The sequence below is a fragment of the Pagrus major genome, chromosome 21 (genome assembly GCF_040436345.1).
Source record: "Pagrus major chromosome 21, Pma_NU_1.0".
NCBI classification, from domain to species: domain Eukaryota; kingdom Metazoa; phylum Chordata; class Actinopteri; order Spariformes; family Sparidae; genus Pagrus; species Pagrus major.
The window spans coordinates 24,545,401-24,563,554 of NC_133235.1; the positions used below are offsets into that span (position 1 = coordinate 24,545,401).

General features: G+C 43.5%; 1 protein-coding gene across 2 annotated transcripts in view; it reads left to right on the top strand.

Annotated features, from left to right (window-relative positions):
* LOC141016439 (ephrin type-B receptor 1-B) overlaps nucleotides 1-18,154 on the top strand; it is a 169,976-nt gene that overhangs the window by 77,958 nt on the left and 73,864 nt on the right. The window lies entirely within an intron of this gene.

Genomic DNA, 18,154 nt, shown 5'->3' on the forward strand with positions numbered 1-18,154 from the left:
ACTTGTAGTCGGATCTGTGTGACGTTTGTGCATTTGCATGTGTGTGTCCCTGTTTATTTCTATGTGTGTGTGTGTGTGTGTGTAAGAGTGTGTAGTTTAGATGAGGTGAGAGCTTAGCGTATCCTCATCGGCTGGAGCAACTCGACTTTAATGAAATCTTCAAAGTGTGGTTGGTTTTATATAGTCCAATCAAGCCGGCTAACTTTTTTCTGTCTCTTTGGCTCCATTCTGTAATGAAAACCCATCATGTTTCACTGTGTGATGAGTGGGAACAGAGTCTGTGTCAACAGGTTGAGTGCTGCCTACGTGTTGCGGTGGACGGTATGTCTTGTTAGGAGGCTGGATTGATTGCAAATACCGTGCACTGTAGTTTTATGGAGCTTCAGTAATACGTAATATGAAAACAGGAAGATGAGGTCAAAACAGTGTTATTTTGCTCATTTATTTCAAATCTGCATTTTGAGCAATCCTGACATTTCAGGCCTCACTAATTAAATCTGTGGTGGAAACAGAGGTAACCTTTGCACATTGTTGTCGTAGCTTGAATGACATGAAACCCAATTCAGACAATACATGAAATTTGATGACTGACTACAACCAGCTACAACATCTTGCTGAGAGATGATGACCCTTATCTTGGTTCACTACATGTGCTCCTCTGGTTTTTACTAACGATGGAAATTAGACTACTTAGTGACTCACACTAAGCAATTAATATCGCTATCCCATAGGTATATAGGTATGCTGTCAGTCAACAGTGCAGTATTCTCAACATTCAGTAATGTCTCTCATATTCTTAAAGGGTGCCTCCACAGATTTTACATATCAAGTGTATCATATCTTCTAAGTGTTGTGGAGTGTAGGGTTACAACGATATGAGATTTTCACAGCACTGTAACCATCTCAGAATATATCAAGGTTTTACGGTATCACTGTATTACTGTATATGGTATTACACACTTATTAATATTATTATTAGTTACAGTTACCCTTAAGAGAATAAAAACAGAAGGGATTTTTTATGTGGACACAAACTTTATTATAAATTCACAAAAGAATATGTCCTTACTGACGTGAAACTTAATATAAACTTAAAATGACATTTTTTAAAATAATACATGTATGGTAGAATTCAATACAATAAATAAGCAAATGTAAACAATGTGATAATCTAGCAACAACCAGGTGCACTTAGAAGTTTAACAAAACAATGACATATGTAGGACTACAGTAAACAGGAGATGTCGCATCACAATCAGTACATTTACAGAAGTAATGTAATACCAGTGTCTTTCTCTGCAAAGCATATGAAATTAAAAAGGACGGATAAAAATAAAAGTATAAACTTCTAAAATGGGACCAATTTACCTGGGCAGCCCGCCCAAGTAAAGTCTACGTGTGGGAAAAACTGCACTGGAGTTCTACTCTCTATGTGAAAAAGCCTTTTTTTGGGGCTCCAGAGGGAGTTGTGCAAAAATGTGATATATTGGGGATCGGTGGAGACTGAAGACTACAAGTTTGAAAATGAAAAAAAAAAACAAATCTGGAGGTGTGGAGTTAGAAATGAGCTTCTCACTTCTGCTTGAAGATGTCAAGGCTACACGAGGCACTGCTAGCGTGAGACATCTCTGACAAAACTGTGGGAGATTTGACTCGGGCGGTGAAGTTGCATTGTGAGTAATGTCGGCATTAGGTTTTGACAGGGACGATGAATGAGTGAAATAAGCAAGACAAAATCTCAGGTATCAATTTGGATCCGTTTTTTATAAAGAGTCTGACAATGTTATAAAAGTGCAGTGGAGTACTGTTGTTAAAGCAATTGATTTCATGAGCTGCCAAGATGCAATCCGCCCTGGGTTTCTAAATGTGTTAGGCTGTAAGGATTAGTCTGTTTTTAAAAAACAGGATGTTATGTTCTCTGTAGTCAATTGACAGTTATCCCCAAGGCACATTTTGCAGTTAACAATAACATCCCAATAATCCTCAACCAATTCAAGGGCAAACAACCCGGACTACACCCTTCAACAGGAAGTTTGTGCTCATCCACCACAAGGCTCGTCTGTGATTGGACACTCAGGAAGGAGAGATAATGACCTCATTTGTAGACAGATAATTATTTGATCGACCGAGATACCTTCATAACCAACCCTCTAACCCCGTTTTATGATGTAGACGTGCTTACAAATACAAAAAACTCCTCTGTGAAAGAGCAGAGATGTTATCTTAGTGCTGGGAGGTGTAACTGTAGTGCTAGGCCAGACTGCACACTGGTATGCTTCTCAAAGAGAATGATATCTGATTAGTCCAAGCCGAATAGAGGCAGAAGCTGACAAACAAATGGATTTGCTGTGTCTAGAATGTTCTCTGGGGGAGCTGGATGGGCTGAGATACAGAGACGCTGCCTTTGTGTTGGAGCCAGTGCGAAGCATAATAAGACCCTTTGGGGAATGAACCAAACGCAGAGTGATAGGGACACAAAGGCACACATGCTCATACACTCAGTCAATTTCACAATATCTCTGCCTCGCTCTCCCTCTCTCTTTTTCAACCCACCTATCCTTCTCTCTATAAACTGACCTTCATATTGCTGGCTACCATGCTTGGCCTATCATTATGTATTTTGGCTTCGGAGGTCTGCTGATTTTCTTGACTTTTGCCAAGTTTATGGTGTCAGCCAAGTGTCATGTCAGACTCCCACAAACATGACTCACGGCAGCCTTTTTAGAAGGATATCATTGTGTGTAGGTGCGTACATGCACGTATGCAGCCGTCTGTGCGTGTGCTTCACACCCATCCCGGCATGAATGGGCCAGCAAATCCTGTTCCCTCCCTCCCTTGTTTCCCCTCTCTATCTCATCTTTTCTGCCTCTTTAATTCCCTCTCCACCACTGTCCTCCTTCTCTCGTGCTTGGCGAGGAGAGCAGTCATAGAGGGAGTGCGACAAAAGAGGTATTAACCAAATGTATATTGAGCCTGCCTGACTCGCGCAGTCAATGTGCTGCTTTTACACCCCTAATGCCATGTGAATAGGGCTGCTGCTCCCTGAGAAACGCCTCTGCGAGCACTCGGAGTGTCGGAGTAAGGGGCCCATTTATTGGCTCTCGTGACCCCGGTCCACGCCGCCTGCACCGGCCCCATCTCCGAGTGCACAGTTCTTCATTTTCATAAGCGCTTAATCTGGATTGGAAGACCCCCCATTGTGGAAATGATTTGAGAGGGGGGAACCTCTGGTCGGACAAAAGGGCCCGTCTTTGGCTGAGGCTGGGGCCTCCTCAGCCCAGTCCCTCCCTTCCCATTCTGCAGTACAGAGAACCCCTAGCAGTAGCTGCTAATTGTTGTATGGAGAGGAAGAGTGATGGGGTGTTGAGCGAGTGGATGTCCTGCATAACACTGCCCCCAGTGGAATACGGATGTGCCAAAGAGGAAGACGAATGGAGACTTGAGAGACAGATATAGGAGAAGACACGAAGAGCTAGCTTGTAAAAAAAAAGTAAAAAAAAAAAAAAGATTTATTCGCCTCTCACAGTTTATTTATCATTTGATCCAGGTCAGAACAGATCCTGTGATGCCGGCTGATAGTAAAGTTTGGTTTGATTCCTCCAGGTTTACGTGCCTAAGACTTTGGAGCTGGAATGTGTAACAAACTCGGAGTGAAGCTTTGAAGTGTAATGCTGTTGCCCTGGGCTACTTAGCTCCAGGGTCAAATGAGATTACACCCTTGATCTGCGTTAGCGCCGTCTGATCTGAAGGATTGCAACGTAGAGGTGTGTGTGTGTGTGTGTATGTGTGTATTTGCAAAATGTGTGTATGTCATTGTTATAGAAAGAGTTTGCATGCTCAGCTTGGTTGGCATGTGTGTCTTACCGAAAAAGCTCTTACGATTTGTCCATGTGTCTTTATTTAGTGTGTGTGTGTATGAAGCACCCATATGTTACCATGCCTACATGCTCTTCCCCTCATAGAAAGTGGTTGTTAACTAATTAGTATTGTTGCCGGCCTGATCTTAGTGCTCTGTTGGTGTCTCGCAAGCTGCAATAGCCCATTCTCTCTCTCTCTTCCTCTCTTTTTCTCCTCTACCTCTCTCTCCCTCCGGTTCTCTCTCTCCCTGCTCACTGCTCCGGAACACCTTAATCCAGTGTGAAAGCAATTGGCTCTCTCAGATCTAATCAATAGAGGGCCAGGGCAGCGAGCCAGGGGGAACATCTCTGGCCCCTGCTCAGCTACAATCAATTTAGAACCATTGATTCAGTGATTGAAATACAAAGAGCAGGCGCGCTGGACCGTACAGGTGCTTTAGTGTTTGGGTGTGCCAACATGTTATATATCTCCCTGTGTGAGTGTTTCTCTGTATTTATGTGGGTTTTGTTTGTGTGTGTGCATGTACTGCCTGTGTGTGTGTGTGTGTATGTTGGTGTGTTTGTGTGTGTGTGTGTGTGTACAGATTTCTTGATGGGTGTGTATATGGATAGTATGATTTATTTTCGAGCCATCTGTAGTAAAGTGGGAATGGCATTTAATCTAGCACCTCTGAGACGGAGCCAAGTAAAAAAAAAATCACTCCTAATCCAATATGTCCTGCCCAGGGAATGTGTGTTTTCAAAGGTGTGTGTGTGTGTATGTGTGTTAAGTTTGCCTGTGCATCTGTGTGCACCCAAGGGTTTCCCACTTACCCCATGTCAGGCTAGGTGTGTTATACCCCGTGCGGTGATGCTCGTGCAGTTTAAAAATGGCCCTTGCATAATATTTGCATGCAAAATGTATGAATACACTGTGACAACAAGAATGTTGACGTGAGAACACGCGTGACATCCGCAGAGACGTGTCTGACTTGTCCTTGCCATTCTTCGCATGAGTACGTGCGCATTCATGCATGTATGATATCCCTGCACATTGATTTATTTGACCCTGTTTATGCAGTTATGAACTGCCGTGCGTGTACATCTGTGAGTGTGTTCATTTGAGCAATTTGTCGCAATGAAGTTCTAGCCGTGCAGAATGCGAACACGCAAGATCATAAGTGTCCCCGGGTCATCACCTACAGTAGCACTACATCGGGAAATGAAGCATTCGACATCTGTCTTGAGTATGTGTGTACTGTATACGATGTGCAGTCTCAGCTTACACTTTTTTGCATGCCTTGATGTGTTAATGTGGCGACTGTAGAGGAGTTCTGAAGAAGTTAAACCTAAAATCTTACTCTAAATGGGATAAACTTGTCACATTTGTACAATTTTGTCCTTAAAAATGATTATTAGCTGTATGTGTATAGGCTGCCTACATTCACTTAATAATGAATTGCAAACATCTGAAATAAAACCACTCTCCTTCATGCCCTTTATGCATATACCAACACACACTTTCTTTTTTTTTACACACACACTTGTGCGTACTTGTTAGTCCTTACCCTCATGTTAATGGCTTTCTGCCATTTATACAGTTAATCCGGTTTCCCGGTTGGTCGTGTTGTGTTTTACCCTCAATTCTCAGATGGACAAGGTTGTTGATGTCTTTCCCAAAGTCCACAATGTCACGGAGACACACACTTTTAAGTTAGCCACACGCACATACCGTAGCTTTAACTATACACACACTATACGCTCTTCATTTTATCAGATCACTCTTGTCAGTTATGTCCGAGGCACCAGACCTTCACTGACGGACCTTCCATCCTTAATTGGCCTTCATCTTGGCCAAATTAACGCTGAATATGTCAACAAACACATCTGAAATTGAAGTAAATTTAAAAACTATGTAATTAATGACTTCAGTACATCACCCATGTTTCCTTTAAAACTTTTTTTATTTATGTATGTGTGATTTGCCTTGCAAAATAATCAAATGAATACATACAAGTACTTGTGTTTTATGTTTCCATCCCTTTTTTAGTTGTCAGTCCTCAGCGATGGATTTTAATCTTGATTGATAGAATGATACATCATCTGAAGGGGTATAATTATCACAAACCGTCAAAGCTTACAGTTGCTTTTTTCATCCACACAAAGTAGATTTTTTTGTTTCTTCCACCTTCGGTTGTTCTTATACTTCATTTTTGAGTGTCCTAGATATCCGTTATCCGTCAGCACCTGTCCATCAATCATTCACTCTTCATCCGGATGAATGAAATCAATGCGTGAAGATGCTCGTGTGGCATAAGGACGTCCCACGCGGCTGCACCCTGCACCCTGTGGTCACATATGTTTGCCAGTTTCATACCTCAGGGCGTATTGACTAAGGCTGCCTGATAAAGGTCAGTGCTGTCCGGTTTTGGACAGGTGGGGCGGGGGGCTGCGGTTCACACACAACCATGTCGGTGTGATCGTGCGTGTCTGTTTGTCTGCAGGGGAATACAGCTTTCTGATAAGGTTGCATAGAGGTCATGCAGATGTAAATATGACATGAATATTGATGCGCTGTGGGCCTGCATGGCTACCTTTGGAGGATTTCACAGATGCAGGTGCATTGCGTGCCAGCGGATGGGTTCAACCTGTGTTCATTCACGCTATGTAACAGAATGTTTGATGAACACATCTGTTAGTACAGTTTGAAAAGAATACATTACCATGCACGTCATTCATCCATTGAGGTTTTCTGGTCATGCCTGGGCCTGGTGTCAACAGAATTGTCGGGTTTTTTTGTATGTATAAAAGCACACCCATCCTGAAGCATGAATGGAGCCGCCTGAGTCGGGCAGGGCAGATGCATAGTCTGTCTAAACAGAATTTATTCTCCTGCCTTTTTTTATTCCCATTGTCAGCTTTAGAAATAATGGCTCGGCCGTCACTTAGTATGCAACGAGAAAAGGCTGCTTTGCACAACACACACATATTGTGGGATAATTTGAGTGACAAGATGCACTCCTGAGTGCTTTCTCACTTTGTTTTGCTCTCACTTTCCCAATTCTCTGTATCTCCCTTTCTCACACTCTATTTCCCTGATCCCGGTCACTTTCCCTCTCCCACGCTTCGCACATAATTTGTGTCTTCTCTTTTGATGCAGAGCATTTTATCATTATTTCCCATTAGGCATAATAGCAGCAGGGGCGATGAACAGCGGATATGCTAGTACAGCTGGAGGAACATCTCGCTGGTGAATGCATAATTGTATTGATGTAGCTGTTTTTTTGTGTGTGATGTCATTACCATACCGGGGTGCAGCGCTGCTCTGGATGACCTCTCCATCATTGTGTTGCTCACGCCACCCATCCCCTCATCTGTTCTCCAACCTCACCTGCTCACCTCTTGTCTTGTAATCAGTGAGGCGGTCTCCAGCCCGAGGGGTCGGCTCTAAGCTCACCATTGGATTTCAGAAAGCCAGACTCGTGTTTTTCCTCCCCTTTCCTTTCTTGTCATCCGCCTCCGAATCCACTCTACTGCTAACCTCTGGCCTCCTGCTGTGTCTGACAGCCTCTTTGCCACGTGTAAAAATGTCAGCATCAGCATGACAGGGCGAGGACGCTTACTAGCAGGTTAAAGGTTGGAGACATTTTGCCGCACTTCTATGTGGCGATGGCGTCGGGGCTGATGAATCCTCCCGTGATTGCACTCTCTGACATCATCAGGAGGGAAAGGCGGGCCGTGTTCAGCTGTGTGAATCTACCGTGGGTGCGTGTCTGTGCCAGGATATTTTGGTGTAAACATCGTGTTATGTACGCTCAATTAGGAATCAAATTAGGGAATGGTAAACAGTGAAGGGACCTTCGTTTTGCAGTTGTTTTATCATTCTACTCCTCTGCTACCTTCAAATGTGCATAATTACTCATCCCTCTTCACAGGCCTCTACACTCATTAGCGGGGCCCCAACCCTGAGCCAAGGGGCTGGGTATTTTAGGATACATGGGTATTTGAAGCTATTGTTAAGCCTTGCAAGAATAATTCTCAAAGCATTTTAACATTAAATGGGCTGGCAAGGAATTATGTGTTTTGGAGATCAGGGCTTTTCAACTAGTTGCCAGTGTTGGCCTCAGATGTTTGTTTTTTTGTTTTTTTTTTTTGGGGGGGGGTGTTTGCATTCAAATAAAAAAAGCTAAAATAGCTTCTAGTTTTGAAGTTTTCAAAGTGCTTTGTGTTTGGCATTGCCATCTCATCTAGTTAAATTCATTACAGAGGTAAATACATGTATAAACATATGTATGTATGTAACATATATATGTTCTACTTGTAAAGTGGGTTAAATCATTTTGCATTAAAGGTCCAGTGTGTAGGATTTAGTGGCATCCAGCGGTGAGGCTGCAGATTGCAACTAACTGAATACCTCTCGCCTCACCCTGCCCTACAGTGGCTGCTAAAATAAAATGGGATAAACTTACCTATTATGTCATTGTTAAGGCATATGGCATATGATAAGGACTAATTAAGGCCTTATTGCCTATTAACGAATACTTATTACGAGGACCTTAATATAAAGCGTTACCCATTGTGTTGCAACAAGGCAGACTCCCTGGAAGAAAACCTGCTCCCTCTGTAGGTAAAAGGTTCATTCTCAGGTAAAAAAAACACATAATAGCTCTTAGTTTAAGGTAATTAAAGGAACAGTATGATAAAATTGTCATTTTGTGCAATTTGGTGCCCCCCACAGTGCAGCACCACCGTCGTGAATACAAATCCCCGGTCTGTAGCAATTTGTAAGACATAATGTAGGTGCTGACTACAAACAAAACTCATGTATGAAAACATGTATGTAACACTGTGATCCTACCCTCTCACTGAAGTTACATAAACGAGTGATGGGGGGGCGGAGTGGCAGAGACAGAGACACCATTCACCCTGTTACAAGACACTGTACCATCAACATGATTTAGAAGCTGTTATGTTATAAAACATAATGTTGCTTTCAGTGCTAATGAAAACATAACTGCGATCAATATCAATTATAATTATGAGTATTATATTCCATTTCTGCCAATAGATTCCCCTAAATCAACACTGGACCTTTAAAGCTGAGCAGGGAGATGAAAAATGAGTCTCACAGCTGTTTTATGGCCCTTTGCCCATGTTGCCATGAAAACATAGACCATTGTGCTTGTGACAATTAATCACGGCAGAGCAAATTGTCCTGACAGCTTTTGGTATTTTCCAATAAGGAAGATTTCATCATTTGGGTGTTGTGTAAATAGTTTTGTTCTCCTGAGAATCTTATCCTTTTATCACAGAAAAACAGTCTCACTGCAGTCTTGCTGCAGCACGAGAGACTCAGGCTTCATACCAACTCTGTTGACTCACTGTTTGGGTGATATTATGGCGACAGCAGGTACTGTGTAGCAATCACTTGACTGTTGAGAGTTCACTGCTTTTGGAATGCAAAATAGGACAGATAAATATACATTTTGAAGATAGATTTTAGACATAACAAAATGAATTCATTATTTTGTTTTTCACTTGATTATAGTTAAAAGGAATGAAAAAAAACAGCCAGTAAACAAAAAACAAAGAAAATCAATCCACCTGACAGATCTTTTTTGGCTCAGGGAGTGAATCTGTCAAAATCCTTGTTACTCTAACACTACACCTACGAATGACTCCTATGATAAGAGTGCATTTTATATTCAATCAATATTACACAATGCTTTAATGCCAAGCAGGTAAGCTGGAAGCCTGAGCCCCACAGAAATATACATACAAATGCAAATGGGATCCAAAATTAACATTGACTAATGCTGATTGTTTTCTTTCTGTTCATTAACAGCGAGATATATCATTTGTTTTGCAGTTAGCTGCTACTCATAGCTGCTTAATTATATCCACCAGCTCTTTGTTCATGATATTAGCAGAACAAGGACTTTTCAAATCAAATAAAACGGTAAAGAAAGTGAAAACAACAAAGCCTATCGGGAAGCTGACGGCTCTCTTTGATCCTAAACGGCAAAAACAAAATTCTCATTGACGTGAAGAGAATTCTTCTCACAGCTCTCACCTGCACGGTCGATCCTCCTTCTTTGTTGCTTCCTGTAATGACTGACGTAGATTACCGCGGCGTCTCTGAACCGTATGTGCTGTACATCTTCATATAATCAGCAGCACTACAAGCAGTCTCACTACAAGGTACGTCCATAGCTTGAAGCCGCCACCTCAATCTTTGTTCGCGTCCACTTTCATTTGCAATTACACACCGTGTGAAGAAATAACAAAAAAACACAAAGAAGTCTAATTTGGCTCCGGAGCGTATGCATTATGCATCAGGCAAAGCTACACAGGTAAAGGGCCTCTGTGCTGCCAAATGATTGGATTGTCTGATAAAAGTCCAACTGTTGCTGAACTTGATTTGATCGCTCCTTTGTGTTTTTTAGTTTCTAATTCTATACAGAAGGCAAAGGCAAATTTCCGGATGAGCAAGCTTTTTTCTCTCCGTCCCTAATTCGCTCCCAGCATCATGATTTATCGTTAGCTTCTCATCAGGTTAGGCTCCCCTCACTTCACGACTATGAGCGGTGAAAAAGGAAAAAAAAAAAGGTTTGAAGGCCGTAAATGTGATAGACGGTGTCGAGCGGAGACACAGCAAAGAGAGCAAAAAAGAGCAAGAGTGGGCATCTTTGGCTAACTGCTATAGATTAATTGATCTAGCCATGAAGTTAATGAGCTAGATCCTTTTTAAAAGAGACAAGTGCTGAGACAGAGGAAGCTAATGGTCTCTCACAACTTGGAGTGGTAAGAAAGAGAGAGCTATTTATCTTGGAACATATACTTTATTCACCGTGCGACAGAATCGCAAGGTAATTGACGGGGCCTGTAACTGCTGATTTTATTGCCTCATTCTGATCATCCTTCTTTGCGAGTCGTGATCCGCAGATGACTCAACAACGGGACACAACAACCGTTTCCAGATTATAAACTCCAGATAGCTGAAGGGGCCATTTTCTGCGAGAGACTTGACAAATAGGATTTAATTTGACAATAAAGTTTGTGAATATGCAAGATCCATCACATCAGTGTGTCTACTTTGGTAACAGACGAGGCTTTTTGTGATTTCACTTTCAAGTTAGACTGATCAAATCAGCACTGCAATCATATTGCAATCAAACACTGAGAATGAAATGCTCCTTGCTCACAGAACTTCCCTCGCCTGATTTCACCCCTCATCGAGTAACTCTCCATCTCTGCCTGTCTTGCCACTCCATCCTTTTGTCTCTGCAAGTTGGCAGCGGGCAATGAGCCTGGTCAGTCCCCTGTTAGGTTCTGATTACAGTGTAGATTGTAGTGCAAGCACATGTTACTGCCTGCTGAGCGGCGATATGTTTCGGAGGGCGGTTTTCTCTACTACCTTGCCAACCAGGGATGGATTGGCACAGCTGAGTTTCCTGGAATACCAATGCCTCCTCCTCCTCCTCCTCCTCCTCCTCGTCTTCTGTCTTCTCTATCTCTTTCCCCCTGCTCCTCTCAGACCACTCCTCTATCTGAGAGATATGCTCGGTGCCTTGGCACATAGCTGCATCTTCCTGGAAATAAAATTGACCTGAGCCGGTGTGCCCATTCGCGATACCGAGCGGCCAACTGCCAGCGCGACACTCAGTTATGACGAGTCTGTGTGGAGCTGAGAGATTATTAGGCTCTCTTGATCTTTATCTCGCTCATATAATGCACGTGCGCACGGACATACGTGCGCACGCAGACACGCGTGCGCCTTCAGATAGCCAGATTTCCCAGTCGGCTGGTCTGTCATTGGCCGGCTGTTCAAAGGGAAAGTGTGGGCCAAAAAAATACTGGCTGTGAGGTTACCATGGTAACAGCCTGCCCAGGGGCGTCGGCTGTCTGCTAAATTGTGCGCTGGTTTGTTAAGGCTCTCTCTCACACACACACTCACACACACATGCATGCACACACCTTAATTTAAACGGAGTGTGTCTTCCTACGTTCATTGTCTGGCGTCCACCTGCTCTGTTCCTTAGCATTAGCAGTCAGACTGTTCATCTGAGGCAAACCGATTATTTTGGAGACATCACACACAGGCCTATTTATTTTCTTTCGCTGAACACTTTCTCATCTTCTGGCTATTTCACTGCTGCACTGCCCTCTATTGAATCCAGTCAGACATGATTTTCATGCTGCAGACATGCTCACACAGAGGAGTCCTGAGCTGCTATTATTTAAGGAATATTCAGACACAAAGTAATGTAGATTTGTAAATTTCTTCTCCCCCGTCTGTGTTCCATAATGCCTCTCTTCTCTGATACTGGACTACCCAGCAGCACAGCACTGTGTAGACTTCCAAAGGTAGCCCTAATTGGAGTATATCTGAGCTTTCTCGAGGGGGTTTAAGTATTGTTCACTGGGCTTTCTGCAGCGTCAGACATTGCTGTATTAGCTAGTTGAGAGGACAGGCACAGTATGTCAAGATGAGTGGTTTTTTGGTGAAGAGGCAGCCACACTAAGGCAGCAGAAAGTTTAGAAGAGTTGTATGTGTGCGGATTTATGCGCGCGGGGGTGAGCTTGTGTGTACGTGGGCGGGTGTGTGGGTGTAGGTGCAGTGTTTTAGCTTGGAAGAGAGTCTCTGACAGGGCCAGAATGGACAGATGATTAATGATCAGGGGGAGTGTTCTGTGGGAGGAACTCTTCAGCACCACAGCTCTTAACAAAAGCAGACGAGGTATGCTCCGAGCGCTGCACTCTTTCAACCATCCCCTTTATTCCTGAGAAAAACCTCTCTGGCCTCCTCTTTTATTCCCCCATCGCATTCTCTCGCTCCCTTTCTGTGAGATTAGAAGGTGATGACAGGGAGTAGTGGAGACTTACACTGACCAGAGCTGCCAAGTGATGTCACCACTGTGAACCGTGGACGCCTTCGAGAAGTCAAGAAGAAATGGCCGCACTTGTGAGATGTTCCACGCATTTTTAAGGTCTCGGGCTGAAATGGGTTTTCACGAGTCCCTGTCGACAAGTGTTGGCAGTTTATGAGAAATATGCAAAATTGTTCTTGAATCAGTTTCTATGAATGAATAAATCATAACCCTAAAAGGCAGTTTACCCCGATTTTTAATATCCTGCGGGCATTTCCTGATGATTCTGACAAGCCTTTGTTTCGAGCCATGCCTCTGTCTCGAATAATTGTATTGTGTTTTTCAATGACCTTGCGGAGAAATGGAACACCTGGGTTGGAAAAGCAGCTCATTACGTGGATTGTGGCTGGAAAATGAACAATGACAGAAGAGTGAGGCTGAATACCAATGGGCTGCAGCGCTGATTGCCTTTTTGTTTTAAGATGTTGGCTGTCCTGCCACGTTTTGTGTCCCCTCTGTCAGATAAACATGTTCATTTCGCCACTCGATTGATATTCTCTGATTCATCGCGCGGCCAAATCCATACAGGCGTGCACTTGGCATGCACGCGGTTTCCTGTGGTTTGAGTGGGAGAGAGCTGTCTTTTCTGAGTGACTGAGCAACAAAATAGTGAAATAGGGGTCAACTGGGGTCTTGACCCGATCATAAGCCTGTCTGTATGAGTGTTTGTGAGCGAGGGGGGTGTATGCATGACTCCAAAGTATGTTAAGACTGTGATCCATCCCATTTGATGGATGAGGGCTAGGGTTAAGGGTGTATTGGGGGGCAAAGAGTTGTACTTAAGGGTCATTGATGTTAACTCACAACTTGTGCCCTTCTGTGGGTCACACACCCGCCCTGCACAATGTCTCAAAAAACCTAAGACGAGCAGAGTTCCAGTTTAAAAGCTGAAACTGGCTTTAAAAAATGTATATTTGAAGTTTTTACTTCCAGAAGACTGTATGTTTTATGGCAAAATATATGTGGATTACATTAGGCAAAAAGAAAATGGCTTAACACAAGTCATTACTTTAATGTGCTTAACGTTGGTGTGAACAGTCAATATTGGAGTGCTGGAAAATTTATCTTAACCGATAAATATCTCATATTACAGAATGAAACTCTTTCCTTTAATATCAGATTTATCACATAAGCTTGAGTACCTTTCCACATCAAACACCGCATACGTTTCTCTGCTTTTCCCACAATTTGCTGCCGAGCCATTCCCGGTGGTTTAAAAAAAAAAAAAAAAACTCACACATACTTCAGAGTGATGCCACGGGAAAAAAGCCAAGGGAGGACCTAGTGTACTGTAACTTTGATTGGGTTTTTAGTGGGAAAGCCATTTCCAAAACCAATCTTGGTCATAATCCTTTGCATTGGCTTTGCTATAACTCCTAACTGTACATTACCATTTTTATCTCACAGACACCTTGTGATGCTTGCATGACAAGCTAATGTAATTCTTATTCCGCTGCCTCCACAAATCCCATGTCTCCAATTACCTTGGATTCTGATGGGCTACATGCAGTCTGTAACTGCACATTCTGAAAGCATGCACCTTATGTGACACAGCGCCAGGGTGCTTCCACGTATGATGTATTGCCTGCGGTGTGCACTATATTATTCGCTCGGCAAGTGCATTGCTTAGTCGTAGGAACCCCTGAGCGCTGACTCTTGGCTCATATTGCCAATAGTCTAAGGTCAATCAATACATCACTGTTCTGTAGAAAGAGGATCAAAGTTTCTTCCAAATGAATTGTGGATTTGGATATACGTGATATACATGCTTGTTTGAAGCAGAAATAGAAGCCAACAAGGCTGCCAAACAGCCAGCCACAGTTTGAGTCACACCACTGGACGTTTTAAGGACACCTGGGGTTTTTGTGGACACCAAAACCAGCGTTTCTTCACAGGAAGTCCGACCATCTCCATCCGTGGTTGTGATGACCAAAACAGGTGTTTTAAGCCAAACCATGATTTTGTCCGAACCCTAACCAAGTGGATTTTGTGCCGTACTGAACCAGAGCATAAGCACAGCGTTGTGACAAGAGACAAATAGAAAATGTAACCTAAACAAACATAGAGAAACATTAACATTATCTTATCTTAGCTGACGTGGCTGAGTAGCTACCACGAGCTGCCTGGCTACTGTCCAAATCAAAACACATCTGTAAGAATCCCATTTTTCCCCAAGAAACCCCAATCTCAGTGCTATGAAAAAGGCAGAGTTAAACACCCGTTGCATTAGTAAGTGGGCAGGTTTTGTTTCTTACTGATCTTGTAAAAAGTCGGCTAGTTTTGAGCTGCGTTCTTCTCAGAAGTTTCAAGTTATTCCAGTTCTTCCATCGTTACCTGGGGATAGCGACCAGAAAAAACAATGCCTCTTCCTGTTTTGGTTGCCAATGGCAAATGCCTTTCCTTTGTGCCGTAATGTTGCCTTTATTTTTGCGGGGAAAAATCAGTCGTGGTGGGCAGGCATAATGAAAGCAAGACTTATAGGGGTACCAATCAGTACGTGGATGCTGTCATTCTTCTACAACCATTACACTGTGCAATCAGAATTTACTTCAGAATGAAAAGTAGTAGCAAACAAGGTTGTTGCCAGTTTAAGAGCTACTTTGCGAGATTGAGACTGTTGTCATTACCAGCGATCTAAAGAGGAGGAGTCCCTGTTGGGAAGATGACTGACAGGGAAGACATCATCATCTCGTCTCTCCCGGTCAGGCTTTGCCGTGACAAGAGGTCGTCACAGCGAGACTGTGATGAGTGGTGCGCAGTGATCCACAGCTGCCATAACTCTGTCGACTCAACCGCGGAGCGAGCTAGAAAAAAGAAGGAGAGGAAGAAAGTGAGAAAGACAGCCAACCTTAACAAGGATTCGAACCTGTCAATCAGGGAGAGAAAGAAACAAGGGGAGGAAAAGGTGGAAGACGGAGAGCAATTCATTACCGGTGGGACAGACAAAAAAGATGTGAGGTCAGAGGAGAAGTGAGAAGGAGAGGAGGAGAGAACAATGCAGAGAGAAGCCTGTAGAGACCACTTGAAAGGGAGGAATGTTTTGTTTTTTTTGCATGCAGTCAGTTCACTTGTGGGTTATTCTCCCACTGGGGAGACTAATTGCTTGTTGATCTAATGTTCTATCCCCTTCTGTCTCCGAAAACCAACACATTTGATGAGTGATGGGTCTGTGTGACTTTTTTTCTTCAGGACAGGAACTTTTGGTCTCCTCCAATCTAAATATTCACAAATCAGGGGGAAAAGACTTTGGGCTCGGCTCCAAAATTCATGAAGCATAACGCTATGCAGCCCACTGCTGCCCGCCATTAGAACGAGACCTCTGAGGGTTTGCTAACATTGTTCACATCGCTTTCTCATCCTCTCTCTCTCTGTCTGTCTTGGCCCGTATCTGCTTCTCCCTCCCTCTCGCTCTGTGAGGTAGATCAGCGAGCAGCTAATTAATTTTAAGTTTAATGCTAGGATTCATGCACGCATTAAATGTCAATTAGCGAAAGAGCCTCAGTGCCAAGGTAGGAGTTATAATCTAGACGGACATGCATCCTGTGCTGGGTGTCTGCGTGTGTCGCTGCCTGTTTGTTTTTGCCTGGCTGTCACTTATCTCCCCTCCCGTAATGCTGACCGCAGCATCTTCAGTTGTCCGAAGAGAGACATTAAATTATCCCAGGTTCTGTAGAACATATGCTAGTCAAGTGGCGGAAAATGTGGGTGCGCCGTTTCATATAATGGGGTCAGCGGCGGTTACATGTGCCGCTGTGTGAATCAGTCCAGTTAATGTACTCGGGAGTTGAGGGTAGCATTAATACCAATATGGGAGTGTTTTTCAGTGTGTGTGTGTTTATTTGAGTGAGTGTGAGTATAAGAGTGTGTGTGTATGCATTCTTCTGCTCGCAAGTTTGCCTCGAGGCGCTTTTGCTGCATCTCAGACGGCTGATTCAGCACAGCCTCCCCTGCTTTTTCTCTTCACTTTTGCCCCGTTTATGAGCGTCCACGCTCGCTACTGTCTGTCTGTAAACACACAACCCGAGGGCAGAAGCCAGCGCACATACTCCTGCTCACACCCCATTAAACACACACTGAACAACTTATTGTGATCCCTTTCCATAAGAGTCAGAGCAGTAGATGTGTGTGTGTGTGTGTGTGTGTGTGTGCCTGCGATGCCCGTGGTTCTCTGCTCACCCTGATGTATGAATTTTATCCAGCAAAGATGATGACACGTAATTCTCTCGCCCTCTCCTACTGAAAATGAATTTTTGATCCCTGTTTTATCATCTTGTAATCTCTGATATCTTTGGAAGTTATTGCGTTATAAAATGCCTCTGCAGCTGGTTTGTGCCTCCCCATATGGCCAGGGAGGGTTTTTTAAGGGCCTCAATGTTCTTGTATTACAAGGAGGTTGATCTTCGCACACATGAAATCTGTATATAACAAGTCAGGAGAGGGCGCAGACTTCCACTCCCACACACTAAAAAAAAACGAGGCCCACACTCCCCTATAGAAAGATTATTACCTTCATACTCTGCAACTCTTTATATTCCTCCATGCATGCATCTTTAGTCTCAAGGCGTCTCCGGAGCGTCCACAGCATAGCAATGCGTTTTGCTCACGGGGATATCCTTGTGCACTGCAGCTGTGATCCGCCTCACAGCTCCTAGGGTTGTCTGATAAGCTGTTGGTGGTTGTTGTGGTCTGCTCATGTGTGTGTGTTTGGATGACAGTCTGGCTGTGTGTGGACAGTGTAGTGTGACCAGACATGAGGTCAGTAAGTTAGTCTCTGATGTGTCCGTCAGCAGCCTCTGCTGGGGGGCATCAGCTCCAGTTGTGTGCATGTGTGTGCGCTTCTCTTTCTCCTTCACCCACTTTCATTCTTTATCTCTCTATCCTTCATTAACTGCCCATCAGAGAGGCCAGCTGAATTGTATGAATGGAAGAGTCGTAAAAACGGGAACCTGCCCTTTTTTTTTACGGCGGACTGAAGAGGAGTCCAGCTTCCAAACCCAGCCTCCCTTTGCATTTTTTTAATGAGGCATAAAAGTTTTTAATTAAATCTTAAAAGCCTGTTGACACAAAGGTCTAAAGATTGTTCTCACATACTGTAGCTACTGTGCTCTTACTGTTCTCTACTGTTTGACCTGGCAGTGAAGGGGAATGGAACCAACTTCTCGGTCATTATTGCTTTAAATAACTCCCCATTTTACCAAGCTCTTCATAAATATTGCAATAAAGGGCTCTTAGTCCAATACAATACGCCCATTATGTGTCGGTGTGCTGGTCCAACTGATTTCTTTTGCTCTTAACACCTGAACCACTTAACCAACGGCTCGTCATTTTGTTTACCCGACAATTTACAATTGTTCTTGATCTATATCTGGACGGCTCATATACTTTGTT